The 13,136-nt window shown below is 45.6% G+C and overlaps 1 protein-coding gene across 3 annotated transcripts in view; it reads right to left on the bottom strand.

Moving 5' to 3' along the window:
• The window catches only part of CERS6 (ceramide synthase 6), a 235,840-nt gene that overhangs the window by 201,114 nt on the left and 21,590 nt on the right, over positions 1-13,136 (bottom strand). The gene's annotated exons all lie outside the window — the stretch shown is intronic.

Here is a 13,136-nt window from a genome sequence, read left to right as displayed (position 1 = left end):
GAGGAGTAGTCATTCAGGTCATACCTTGAATTATGCCTAGTACATATCACGTAGGTCCCCTGCACATCTACAGTAGAGGCGAAAAACTAAATGGATAGGGTGTTTCCAGTTCAGTAATCCTAGAGCATATGCACTCTCACTGCCATAAGGATCGATTTAGCAGACAAGCAATAACATTCATGGGGGTAGGGGGTGCGCAGAAATACAGTAATTGCTGTGCTTTTTGCTTTGCTGTTCTTGCAGTGACACGACATTGTAGCATCTGCTATAATTTTTTAAAAAGATACCTTTTATTGAAGCCTGGCTGTAAGATCTCTCGTCCGCTTTATGCTGACAGACATAATTAAACCACCCCCAATGAGCGGCGGTAGCTATGTCACTGGGAGAAGCTCTCCCGCAGACATAATGCTGTCCACACCGACGCTTAGGTCAGTGTAACTTATGTAGCTTAAGTTATACCGACATAAGTGGTAATGTAGACATAGCCTCAGTGAATACTTTTAGAAAGACATGCCCATTCACACAGGACTTTCAAAAAGCAAATAACTGAAACATTTGGCCACACACCTAGATCTCCAACATTGACTCTGTGCTTTTAAATATACATATATGTATGTATCTGCATATGAAGGCACTCCCCAGGCCTCTGCTCCTTCCCAAAGGCAGGGCTCCTTGTTTCAGTTGTTCATGTGTCCATTTCTCTTCTGCTCAGAACAGCTTGAGGATATTCAGTTTTGTAACTTAAAAAAGAGGACACACGATTTTAAAGTCCTTCATGCTCATGTATGTAAATAAATGTGTCTATCATTCCATTTCCACCACATGCAACACGCTGTTTAACCCATCAGTACAAGAAGGGAGAGAAACAGACTTCTAGGTCCTTACATAATGTTTCCCAGCAGTGGTCACTGGGCAAAAGGACAGCCCTTGTCCATTTGTTTCCTTTAACTGAACGCTTAGTCTTTGTTAATCTCCAAATCTCTCTGCATAGATACTTCAGTGACAGCTATTTTTGAACTCTCCAAAAGCTTTTCTTTTACATCTCATCCCAGGACCATTCCGTGCCATGTCCCAGCACCAATCTGAATAGGACACGTCACTGAGCACAACCTAGAGATGAATTTGGTTAAATGTTAACATGCCCAAGAATCTCCTTGTAGTGCCTCCTCGGTTTGGGATTCTTTCATTTGTACAACTACCTTCACCTTTCTTGGCTTTGGCTGAACTACTTTGTTACCAAGCGGGTGCCACTGTCATGGCCATGGTGTGGGTGGTCATACCTAGTGGTCAGAGCCACACTTAGGTCAGGAGTTAAGTCAAGGATCAGAGCTGGAATCAGAGACCAAGGGCAGAGATCTGGAACAGGTCAGGAAAGCAGGAACCAGGGACAAGTCAGGAGAGCAGGGATACAGCCCAATGTGATATATTCCTAATGCATCCCAGTCCTGTAAACACTTCATCAAATTACTTAAGAATCTCTTCTACATCCTATTTAGTAGATAAAGATAAATACGCAATTTTCTCATCTGCATTTGCAGAGAATTGCTCCGTTGTTTCAAACACTGAGCAGCATCTGTCCTTATACAGACAATGGCAGTATAGCTATGCCAAAAGGGAGTCGTTTTGTGCATCTGAGTGAAAGCAGCTTATATTTTTATTTAGAAATTGGTGGTCACAAATATTTCTGTGCATGCTGGCTGTGATTACACTGCTCTTAATATGTGGTTTGAAATTCAATTTTTGTTCATTTACTTCCAAAAAAACGACCCTATATATTTTTATATAGGTGGCCAGCTAGCATCTTCCATTCACCCATAATAGGAATATTCTAACTGTAGCTTTGGAGCAAGAGCAATATTTCAGATGTTTTAACTTCCTTCCTCTGTTGGAACATTATAGTTAGTATCACAGCTTCCTGGCCAGCTTTTGGCCTGGCCAGGGAGGAGGCCTCAGAGGGCGAGGAGGAGCAAGGGTAGGGCCTGATGGTGAATGGGTGCTAAGGCCCACCTCAGGCCCCTTGCCCGCCCCAAGAAGAGGCTGGCGCCCCCCCTGAGCCTCAGGCCTGTGCGGAACAGTGCTGCAGGCAGTCTAGGACAAATGCTGCCCAAGAGTCATTCAGCCCAGGACCGGGACTTGAACTCTGCATTTTGAGACAGGTATGCGTGGTCACCCCATGTTCACAGATTAATTGCTGAGATATATCATGCTTTTCCACAAGATCCAAAATGTCACAGTTCCTTGGGGCTACTAGAGAACTTATATTATGCATGCACGCGCACTGGATAGCATAAATAAAAGAACAATCCTTTGTCAGTCTTTTTACTAAAATAAACTGCTTCCTTCTTCTGTTGGTATCAGCAAAGATAAAAGGGAAGACCATTATTTCTTCCCTCTCAACCCTCTCCACTTTACTCTTACTAGCTGTAGATTCCACTTCCCTGGCTAATTTTAAAATACTGTACTCTCCTTATCTTGGAATTTCAACCATTTTATTATCACCACTCTTGGTGGTTTGTCAGCAGGGGGTTTTGGTAAAGGGCTGTGATGTGCTCTATTGCAAAGGTTTCCTTTAGAAAGCTATTTATAAATGACAAGATATCTCCTCCTCCTTCCCACTCAGGAAGGCCTAAAAGCCACAAAGTTTGTCTACTTAATTCATCTTCTAGGTCGTCCCGTTTTTCTTGGCTCTTTACATTGGCAGATTAATTTCTTCAAAAGTGATCCTGGGCTGTAATTTCTCCGTCGTCTGTGCCCCCATTCCAGCTATCCGCCTCAGAAAATCTTTCCTGGAAGATCTCCATGACAGTTTTCATATCATTTCTGGCATTATGCATAGAAGTAATCTACTCTGTAAGAAGATTTATATATACCTTGCAACATTTATTTTAGAAATTTTGGCTCAGCCAAGCCTCCCTGCCCTCTGCCTGGTGGCTGAATGGGCATCGGCTGCTGATTCTGCATTGAGGCAACATAGCGAATGCAGGCAAAAATTAGTAATTTTACCTTTATTTCTCCTCCAAGTCTGCCTTCCTAATTCTTTAGAGGTCACCAATTAATTGATTTGGAAGGAGTAGTGGGGATTAAAAAACTGTCCTGGTGGCAGATTTCTGGCTGTAGTCAGCAGAAATGCACAGATATCAGTTTGCTCGCATCTTACATCATGTGATCCAGCCAGCATCTGTTGTCTTTCTTACCAGTAGTCTGTTCTGATGAGCACAATCACAAAAAGTGGATGCTCTGTGTACACACTGGGTATGTCTACACTGCAGTGAAATACGTATGGCCTGCTGGTCTGGGTCAGCTGACTCAAGCTGCGGGGCTAAAAATAGCAGTGTAAACGTTTGGGCTCAACATTTGGGGGGGAGGGTCTGAGAGCCTGGGCTCCAGCCCGAGCCTGTACGTCTACACTACCATTTTTAGTTTTGGACCCCAAGCCCCCAGGAGCACCAGTCAGCTGGCCTGGGCTCTGAGATTCAGCAGTGTAAACATATCCTCTCTCCCTCCTCGTCCCTGTTGCGCACTCTCTCTCTCTCTCTCCCTCTCTCTCCCTCACACACGTTCCTCCTGCTTTCATAACAAATTTATATGCATTGCCTCAGCTGTCCAGCAAGCATGCTAACAGCCATCATACATGCAAGAAAATCTTCTACCCACAGAAACCTCCCAAAACACATATAGTTAAACCCACATATAGTGAAAAGTGCTGTTTTATCATTTACTCTTTAATTTAGGGTGTAGATTTAACAAGAACTGGTAATATGTTCTAGAGATAAATGGTTCAAACAAGTCTGTATACCCAGTTGTTCTACATTCCACAGATCTGTATGAACTTGTACAAGTTGTTTTTACTTTACATTTTCTTTGTCTCTCATCCATTTGTCTGAAGAGGTGTTAATTAACCATCTTCCCAGGGCCTGACCTGCAATATGACTGGGACTAGTTAAAGTTTATTGTAACTCATCTTTCACTGCATGCCTGTGAATCTGTTTCTGGAATCAGGGCCTAGATCTGAATGAGTGAGCAGCAAGTTGCGTTACATTTTAACGAGCCCTGATCACACCACAGATAAAGCCTAAAGGAAGATAACTGAACCCATGGTTAATTATTTGCAAAATACTGCACAAGACTGTCCAAATTGTTGTTATGTATAATCCTATTCTAAAGAGCATCTGAGCATTTAAATCGCCATCGTTTTGATGGCGCTACTGAAAATTGCCAAACTGCTTGTGTTGATTGAACTGATCCCATCCCCTTTGGTAAACTGCACGTCTCTGGCAACTCTAATTAATGCCTCTCTTTGTATATCACGAACACAAGCATTTGAGTTGTAGCTACCTTCTTCACAGAAGTGCTGAAAGTGGCAGGAGGTTCTCTCTGCCCTCTCTCCCACTTATGGGTGTAGCAACAATACAACCCTAAGTAGAGCACTTCATAGTAATTTATGTGACTCAATGCGATCTACAAACATTAATTAACTAATCCTCACAACTTGATTTTGAGACAGGCATTCATTAGCAACCCTACTTTAGAGATGGGGAAAGCAGACCAAAAGCATGTGTGACTTCACCAAGGGACAAAGAAAGTTAGTGACAAAGGACGATTTCTAGAACTTGGGATATTCCAGGTCCTAGGCAGGTGCTTTAATGGCAACTTTTCATGATACTACTTAGGGTACGTCTACACTACGGGACTATTCCGAATTTGCATAAACCGGTTTTGTAAAACAGATTTTATAAAATCGAGTGCGCGCGGCCACACTAAACACATTAAATCGGTGGTGTGCGTCCATGGTCCGAGGCTAGCGTCGATTTCTGGAGCGTTGCACTGTGGGTAGCTATCCCGTAGCTATCCCATAGTTCCCGCAGCCTCCCCCGCCCCTTTGCATTTCCGGGTTGAGATCCCAGTGCCTGATGGGGCAAAAATCATTTTCGCGGGTGGTTCTGGGTACAGCCTCACCCCTCCCTCCCTCCCTGACAGCGGCAGACAACCGTTTCGCGCCTTTTTTGCTTGGTGAACCGTGCAGACGCCATAGCACAGCAAGCATGGACCCTGCTCAGCTCCATACCGCAATCGTGGATGTTTTAAACACCTCGCGCACTCTCGTGCAGTATATGCTGAACCAGGACCTTCGAACCGAGGCGAGTAAGAGGCGGATACGGCAGCGCGGCGATGACAGTGATGAGGACGTGGACACAGAATTATCTCAAACCGCGGGCCCCGGCGCTTTGGAGATCCTGATGGTAATGGGGCAGATTCTATCCATTGAACGCCGATTTTGGGCCCGGGAAACAAGCACTGACTGGTGGGACCGCATTGTGTTGCAGGTGTGGGACGATTCCCAGTGGCTGCGAAACTTTCGCATGCGTAAGGGCACTTTCATGGAACTTTGTGACTTGCTTGCCCCTGCCCTGAAACGCCATAATACCAAGATGAGAGCAGCCCTCACAGTAGAGAAGCGAGTGGCGATAGCCCTGTGGAAGCTTGCAACGCCAGACAGCTACCGGTCAGTCGGGAATCAATTTGGAGTTGGAAAATCTACTGTGGGGGCTGCTGTGATGCAAGTAGCCAAAGCAATCACTAAGCTGCTGCTACGAAAGGTTGTGACTCTGGGAAACGTGCAGGCCATAGTGGATGGCTTTGCTGCAATGGGATTCCCTAACTGTGGGGGGGCGATAGATGGAACCCATATCCCTATCTTGGCACCGCAGCACCAGGGCACCCAGTACGTAAACCGGAAGGGGTACTTTTCAATGGTGCTGCAAGCACTGGTGGATCACAAGGGACGTTTCACAAACATCCACGCGGGATGGCCAGGGAGGGTTCATGACGCTCGCGTATTCAGAAGCACTACTCTGTTTAAACGGCTGCAGCAAGGGACTTACTTCCCAGACCAGAAAATAACAGTTGGGGATGTTGAAATGCCTGTCGTTATCCTGGGGGACCCAGCCTACCCCTTGATGCCATAGCTCATGAAGCCATACACAGGCAGCCTGGACAGTGGTCAGGATCTGTTCAATTACAGGCTGAGCAAGTGCAGAATGGTGGTGGAATGTGCATTTGGCCGTTTAAAGGCGCGCTGGCGCACATTACTGACTCGCTCAGACCTCAGCCAAACCAATGTCCCCTATGTTATTGCTGCTTGCTGTATTCTCCACAATCTCTGTGAGAGTAAGGGGGAGACCTTTATGGCGGGGTGGGAGGCTGAGGCAAATCACCTGGCCGCTGATTACACGCAGCCAGACACCAGGGAGATTAGAAGAGCACACCAGGAAGCGGTGCGCATCAGAGAAGCTTTGAAAACGAGCTTCATCAATGGCCAGGGTACAGTGTGACTGCTGTGTTTGTTGATGAACACCCAACCCCCTTGATTGACTCAGTCCCTGTAAGCAACTCCCCCTCCCCTTCGAGTACAGCTTACTTATGCAAATAAAGTCACTCTCATTTAAAAAGCATGAATTCTTTATTGATTCATTATAAAAAGAGGGAGAGAAGTAAGGGTGTGCTTTGGGAGGAGGAAAGGAGGGATGGAGAAGGCCATTAAAAAATAATTCAGAGTAACGGCATCCTTCTGGTTGGGCTGTCCACGGGGGTGGAGTGGGCGGGTGCACGGAGCCTCCCCCCACGCGTTCTTACACGTCTGGGTGAGGAGGCTAAGGAACATGGTGAGGGGGGAGGGTGGTTATACAGGGGCTGCAGCGGCACTCTGTGATCCTGCTGCCGTTCCTGAAGCTCCACAAGACGCCGGAGCATGTCAGTTTGATCACGCAGCAGCCCCAGAGTTGCATCCCGCCACCGCTGATCTTCCTGCCGCCACCGCTGATTTTCCTGCCGGTCTTCCTGCCGCCACCTCTCATCTCGGTTGTCCCTCCTGTCCTCACGTTCATCCCTCCTGTCCTCACGTTCACTGGCCTCTTTCCTGTAATTTGAAACCACGTCCTTCCACTCATTCAGATGAGCTCTTTCATTGCGTGTAACTTCCATAATATCCGAGAACATCTCATCTCGCGTCTTCTTTTTCCTCCGCCTTATCTGTGCTAGCCTTTGGGATGGAGGAGGGACGCTTGAAAAATTTGCAGCTGCATGAGGGAAATAAATATTTAGAAAGATACATTTTACAGAACAATGGTTATACTCTTTCACAGTGAAAAGCACTATTCACCTTACATAGCACATGTGATTTCCCTACAAGGTCGCATTTTTCATCTTAATAGTGACTGCTTGCATCTCTGGGGTTACAGATCTCAGACACAGGTCCAGGCATCAGGATTCAGCTTGCATGCGGCCATGGTAAGCCACTGTCTCAGTGATTTACCCCTCCCCCCCCCAACGCATGGCTAATACCACGCTAGCTCCCTGCTAATCAACAACCTTCCCCCTCCCCCCACCCACTGCTTGTCCGGTAGCTTGGGGAAGATCGCCTCGCCGGTGACCAAACAGAAAAGATCATCGGCATTTCACTCCTCCCCTCCCCCCGCTTCGCTACGTGCAGGAAAGTGTTTTTTTTAAGCTGCTGCATTCCACGAACCCAGTAGAAAAATGGCCACCCCCCTTACTTAAATTCCTGATTTTTAACCAGGTTATCCTGAACGATATCACTTTGCTGAGGATAACAGAACAAGATAAAGAGCGGATGCTTCTTGAATGCCAGCAGTCACCGGGACCATACGCTGCGATGCTTTGCCACGCAATGATACCTGATTACTTGCTACATGCATGGCATGGTAAAGTGTCCTACCATGGTGGGCGGAACAAGGATGCCTTGCCCAGAAACCTTCTGCAAAGGCTTCTGGAGTACCTACAGGAGCGCTTCATCGAGATGTCCCTGGAGGATTTCCTCTCAATCCCCGGACATGTTAACAAACTTTTCTAAGTAACTATACTGTCTGCGAATGCATCCCAAGTCCTCTGGGCAAATCAATCATTAAAAAAGGCTTGCTTAAAAAACACTGTTTGCTATTTGCAAAGGTACACTCACCAGAGCTCCCTTCCAGGGCGTCATTCTCTGGAATAGTTGCTTGTGAGGGCTGGGAGCAGGGTAATTCCGTCAGGGTGATAAAAAGCTCCTGGCTGCTGGGGTTCACGGAGTGCTGTGTGCTCTCTGCGAGGTCTTCCTCTTCTTCTTCCTCTTCATCTTCCCCGTCTGCATAATCCTCAGACATGGCAGAGATTACAACCCCCACCTCGGAATCCACGGTCAGGGGTGGGGTACTTGTGGCGCAGCCCCCTAAAATTCCATGCAGCTCATCATAGAAGCGGCATGTTTTTCGACCTGCCCCGGACCTTCCGTTTGCTTCTTTGGTTTTCTGGTAGGCTTGTCTGAGCTCCTTAACTTTCACCCTGCACTGCACGGAGTCCCTGCTGTGGCCTTTAGCCATCATAGCCTTAGAAATTCTTTCAAATACTTTTTCATTTCGTCTTTTGGAACGCAGTTCTGTTAGCACTGAATCCTCTCCCCATATAGCGATCAGATCCATTACCTCCCGAGCGGTCCATGCTGGGGCTCTTTTTCGATTCTCAGGAGACAGCATTGTTAACTGTGCTGATGAGCTGTGCGTGGTCACCTGTGATGATGAGCTCTCCACGCTGTCGAAGCAGGAAATGAATTTCAAAAGTTCGCGGGGCTTTTCCTGTCTACCTGGCCAGTGCATCCGAGTTGAGAATGCTGTCCAGAGCGGTCAGTGGTGCACTGTGGGATAGCTCCCGGAGGCCAATACCGTCGATTGCGGCCACACTAACCCTATTCCGATATGTTAATACCGATATTAGCGCTACTCCTCTCGTCGGGCAGGAGTACAGAAACCGATTTAAAGAGCCATTCAAATCGATATAAGGTGCCTCCTAGTGTGGACGGTTGTGGCGTTAAATCGGTTTTAGGCTCCTAAAACCGATTTAAACGCCTAGTGTAGACCAGGCCTTAGAGGCAGTATAGGGAAACTCATAAGGTGAGCTTGAATTTAAGAAGATGCTGAAAATTATTTCAGTAGTAAAGAGCCAAGCTTCCAACTAGGTATCTCTGCTCAGGGTGCATACAGTACTACTTCTCAGGGTCTGCATTCTCTGACATTGATCCCTACTGGGGAACCTTCACTTTCGGTACATCTTAGGTTATTTTATTCATACAGATATTCTCTGGCCAGAGGAGAGATGGTGCAGACGGACAGAAGGAAAGGAGTTGTAGTTTCAGTAGTAGTATTTTTCTTTGTATAATACATAATCAGTATCAGTCCATTTTTGAAGCTGAAAAGGCAGCTCAAGTGTGAAGATGACTTTTTATTTGTGTGTCTCACAACGCACCTCGGGTGGAGGGACAGGTTCTACCAGAACACACACACATACACATACACACACACACACAGCTTGTGGAATGCTAAGAGCAGATTTAAGAATCAACTGGAGTGGCTCAACCTATAGCCAGTCCAGCACATTGTACTCATAGGTTCAATCCAAATACCTCAAAGCACTTTACAAAAGATGGGCACCTGTTCTTCTTATACCCATTTTATAGATGAGAAACTCAGGTACAGAGGTTAAGTGACTTGCTCAAGTTCGTCCAGCAAGTCATTAACAGAGAACCTAAGCCTCCTGATACCCAGTCCACTGCTTTAAGCACTGCATTGCAATAGAACTCAAATTAGATCTTCCTAGGCTAAAAGCCTCCATCTTTTTTCTGTGCTGACAGCTGACACATTTCTACTGACAATCTCTAGCTTTGAATTCTTGGGGTTCTCTGGGGAATGTACTCAGCTCTGGAACTCAGTCCACCTAGCAGTCCATTAGAATCAATGGCTGCTCATCTGTTGTCTGAGTTTGTTTACTTGTTTGCCCAAGCATTCTTTGAAGATGGTTTGGATATGAAGGAAATTTTGAGAGGATTTGGGACAGACACTTCTTCTTCTTGTAGGCAGTAGCTGTGTTTTGATATGCATGGGGTTTTTATTATATAATCATTCCCAGAGGATATTTTATGTCTTTCAATACATATAAATAGCTCAGAGCTCTATCAAGCAAGCCAAAAGAGCACCTTGCTGTGACAAAGTGGGAGTTATAATAAGCTGATCTTAGGTAGGGGTTATCATTCCAGCATAGTTTACACATACTTACACACAATTATATTCTCCAAACAAGATAATTGCCCCACGTGAACTAACACAGCATAGCATTAAGTGTTCTCTTCCTCTTGGCTTGTTTACAAGCCTATTATGAGTAATGTTCTCCTGAATATAAAGTAAAAGAAGCTTCACACACACACACTCCACCAGACCCTTGTACCCCTGCGCAGTGGCTAGTCACGAGCAGAGACCTAGGCCTAAGGACAGCCCTCTGCTAGCTCCTAGTGAAACTAGGAGAGGGGAAGGTGAAGCCATAGTCCTCACCCCCTAAAGCCACTTGATGACCTAGGACAATGCAAGAGTGATGTCACATCTCACCGCTTCAAAAGGTGTAGAAGGTTGACTGGCTTATGCTGTCATGGTGCTCCCCCTCCTACCCCCCCCCCGAGCAGATATCAGGTGCAGTGTTTTGGGGATCTCCTGACAGGGCTGTGCTTCTCTGTATGAATGTGCATGTGTACAATGAGGAGCCACGATTTAGTAATTTTAAAAAAAAATAAGGGGAGGAAAGGGTTGACTAAGGGAGGCAGAGGGTATGAATCCCCTTGTTTCTGTTAAGCCACTGAGAACAATTCTTAAAAAGATATCCTCTCAGTATAATAAATATATAGGCTGATTATATGTACCCATACTGGGAACATATGATAAATAATAATAATAAATTGGAGATATGTCTATCTCCTAGAACTGGAAGGGACCTTGAAAGATCATTGGGTCCAGCCCCCTATCTTTACTAGCAGGAATAAGTACTGATTTTTGCCCCAGATCCCTAAGTGGCCCCCTCAAGGATTGAACTCCCAACCGTGGGTTTAGAAGACCAATGCTCAAACCACTGAGCTATCCCACCCCTGATTCTGGGTCTTCTCTCTTACACAAGTATCATACTGGTGAACTCCATTAGCTTTTAGGGAGCAACTCTTGATTTATATTGATGTGAAATCAAATTCAGGTACTGTATGTATGACCAAGCCATGCTCAGAAGAAAGCCAGCATGACAGATCCTCAGATGCTGTGAAATCAGATTCAGGTACTGTATTTATGATCAAGCCATGCTCAGAAGAAATCCAGCATGACAGATCCTCAGCTGCTGTAAATAAGTAGCGTTCAATGACTCCAACAGAGCTGTGATTTATACCAGCTGAGGATCATCTGGCCCGTATGTAAATAGGAGAAGTAAGACCGTGTGATTAAAGTACTCCTTGTACATGTAACTATATAGTTTCTCAGAAGTAATATGTTCTTCAAATGGAAAGAAATACAGAAATGCTGCAGTCATGAGTATGCCAGTTACCAAGGGAACCAGATAATCTGATTTATGAACTCTGGGGGTGCTTCACAAGTTTCCAGAACCTTCGTGCAGAAAGTCACTGGGTGAGGAGCAAGGAAGGGCATGGCCGCTGCTATAGTCTGTAATTTTTTACTGTATGGCCCTTGGACCAGAAAAGGGAGATGAGGGATCTGATCTGAATAAACTCATCAGGAGCCTCAGAGGAAGTCATTAGGAATCTAAAAGAAGGGGACAGACCCAAGCTACAACCTTTGGATCCAAATCCAAACTCCTCCTCCTAGGTAAGGGTGATCAGGTCCAGGGCCATGGTTGGAGCTAGTCTTTAGAAGTAATCAAAGCAGGCTGAAGAATGAAGATTGAGGAAGCTGTTGGAGACTATTGGTTTGATTCTCTTTCCCATTAAAACTGTGCTGAGGCAGAGAGGAGACAGGGGATACAGCTGTCTCTTCAGAGCTGCCAAGCTGTCCCACCAGCTGGGACTGCATTTGATATCCTGCTCCCTACACCCGCAGTGGGTTTTCATGCTTCGTTTTGCACACTTGAGATTGGCAATACGGTTAGTGGGTTATGTTCAGCCTGCACGGTTAGAAGGGAGAGAGAGTTTGTGATGGAGGAAGTAGAGTCTCTCTAACAGCTAAATTCTGCCAGCAGCAAGACCAGTTCAATAGGAGAAGCTGGTATTCCTCTGAGGGAAGAAGTTTCTCTTTGAAATTCTATACAAAGTATTAAACATTGACAACTGAAACTGGGCTGAGTTTTTCCTTGCTATGTGAATCACTAGCAAGGTCACTTAGCCTTGGGTATCTTTGCTCTGACTACCACATCTGACCTTCTCCTCACCTTGCTGAGCTCCAGTCTATCTGCTCTAAAATTCACTCGCCTCTTCCAGCTCTCAGAGCCATTCTCCTAGTAAGTGTCCTTGTTTCTGATGAAGTTTTCTTTCAAAGAAAATTTATTGACACTGAGTACAAAATATGTGGGGGTGGGGGGCAGCAGGAAAAAGCAGGAAAATCTCCTCCAGCTTTTTTTTTTTAATCAATACTTCAGGGCTTCTGCTGCACAGCTAGCTAAAAGCACCTGATCTTGCTTCCACTGAACTGAAGAAGATTTCAGTGAAAGCGGGATCAACCTCAAAGCCTGTAGTGTTATATCCCCTGCCATAAATCCCTCTTCTCATGTCTGCTGCTCTCAGCAGGCCTCCTCAGATGGCTGGGTTGCTTTTACATTTAAATGTCACTTAAGAAGCTAAGTTGGGATTTGTAAGGCTCCCAGCACCGCTTCTTAGTAAAAGTGCAATATGAAAGCAATCCAGATGGGGAAGAAGGGCTGCTAGCCACTACGGCACAACACAAGCTAGGATGTAGCCTCTTTTTCTCTTTGGAGTTCAGCTGCCAGCATGGCTGCCTGCTGTTGCTCTGAAGGGAACTGGAGAAGGGGAACAGAAGAATGGGGCTAGGGAAAAAAGGAGAGAAAAAGAGTAGACAGTCACAAAACTAAAAATGGGAGTAAACCAGAATTTTAGAATATCAATGTTATAAACTCTTTTGCTCTTGTGAATGGAGAGATTAACAAATGAGAAGAGAATAAAAATAATCAGATAATTAAAACACCCTATTGCATGTTTTATTGGCCCATGGCTTCCACAAAGACGTGACTTGATTTCTGGACTACAGCTAAGCAGGAAATAGTTTTCCTATTCCACAAAAATTGAGATTTCAACAAATTTTTCCATTCTGCAT

This window comes from Mauremys mutica, chromosome 10, assembly GCF_020497125.1.
Source record: "Mauremys mutica isolate MM-2020 ecotype Southern chromosome 10, ASM2049712v1, whole genome shotgun sequence".
NCBI lineage: Eukaryota > Metazoa > Chordata > Testudines > Geoemydidae > Mauremys > Mauremys mutica.
Note: the sequence above shows the minus strand (reverse complement) of the source record. Positions and strands in the feature narration are given on the sequence as shown.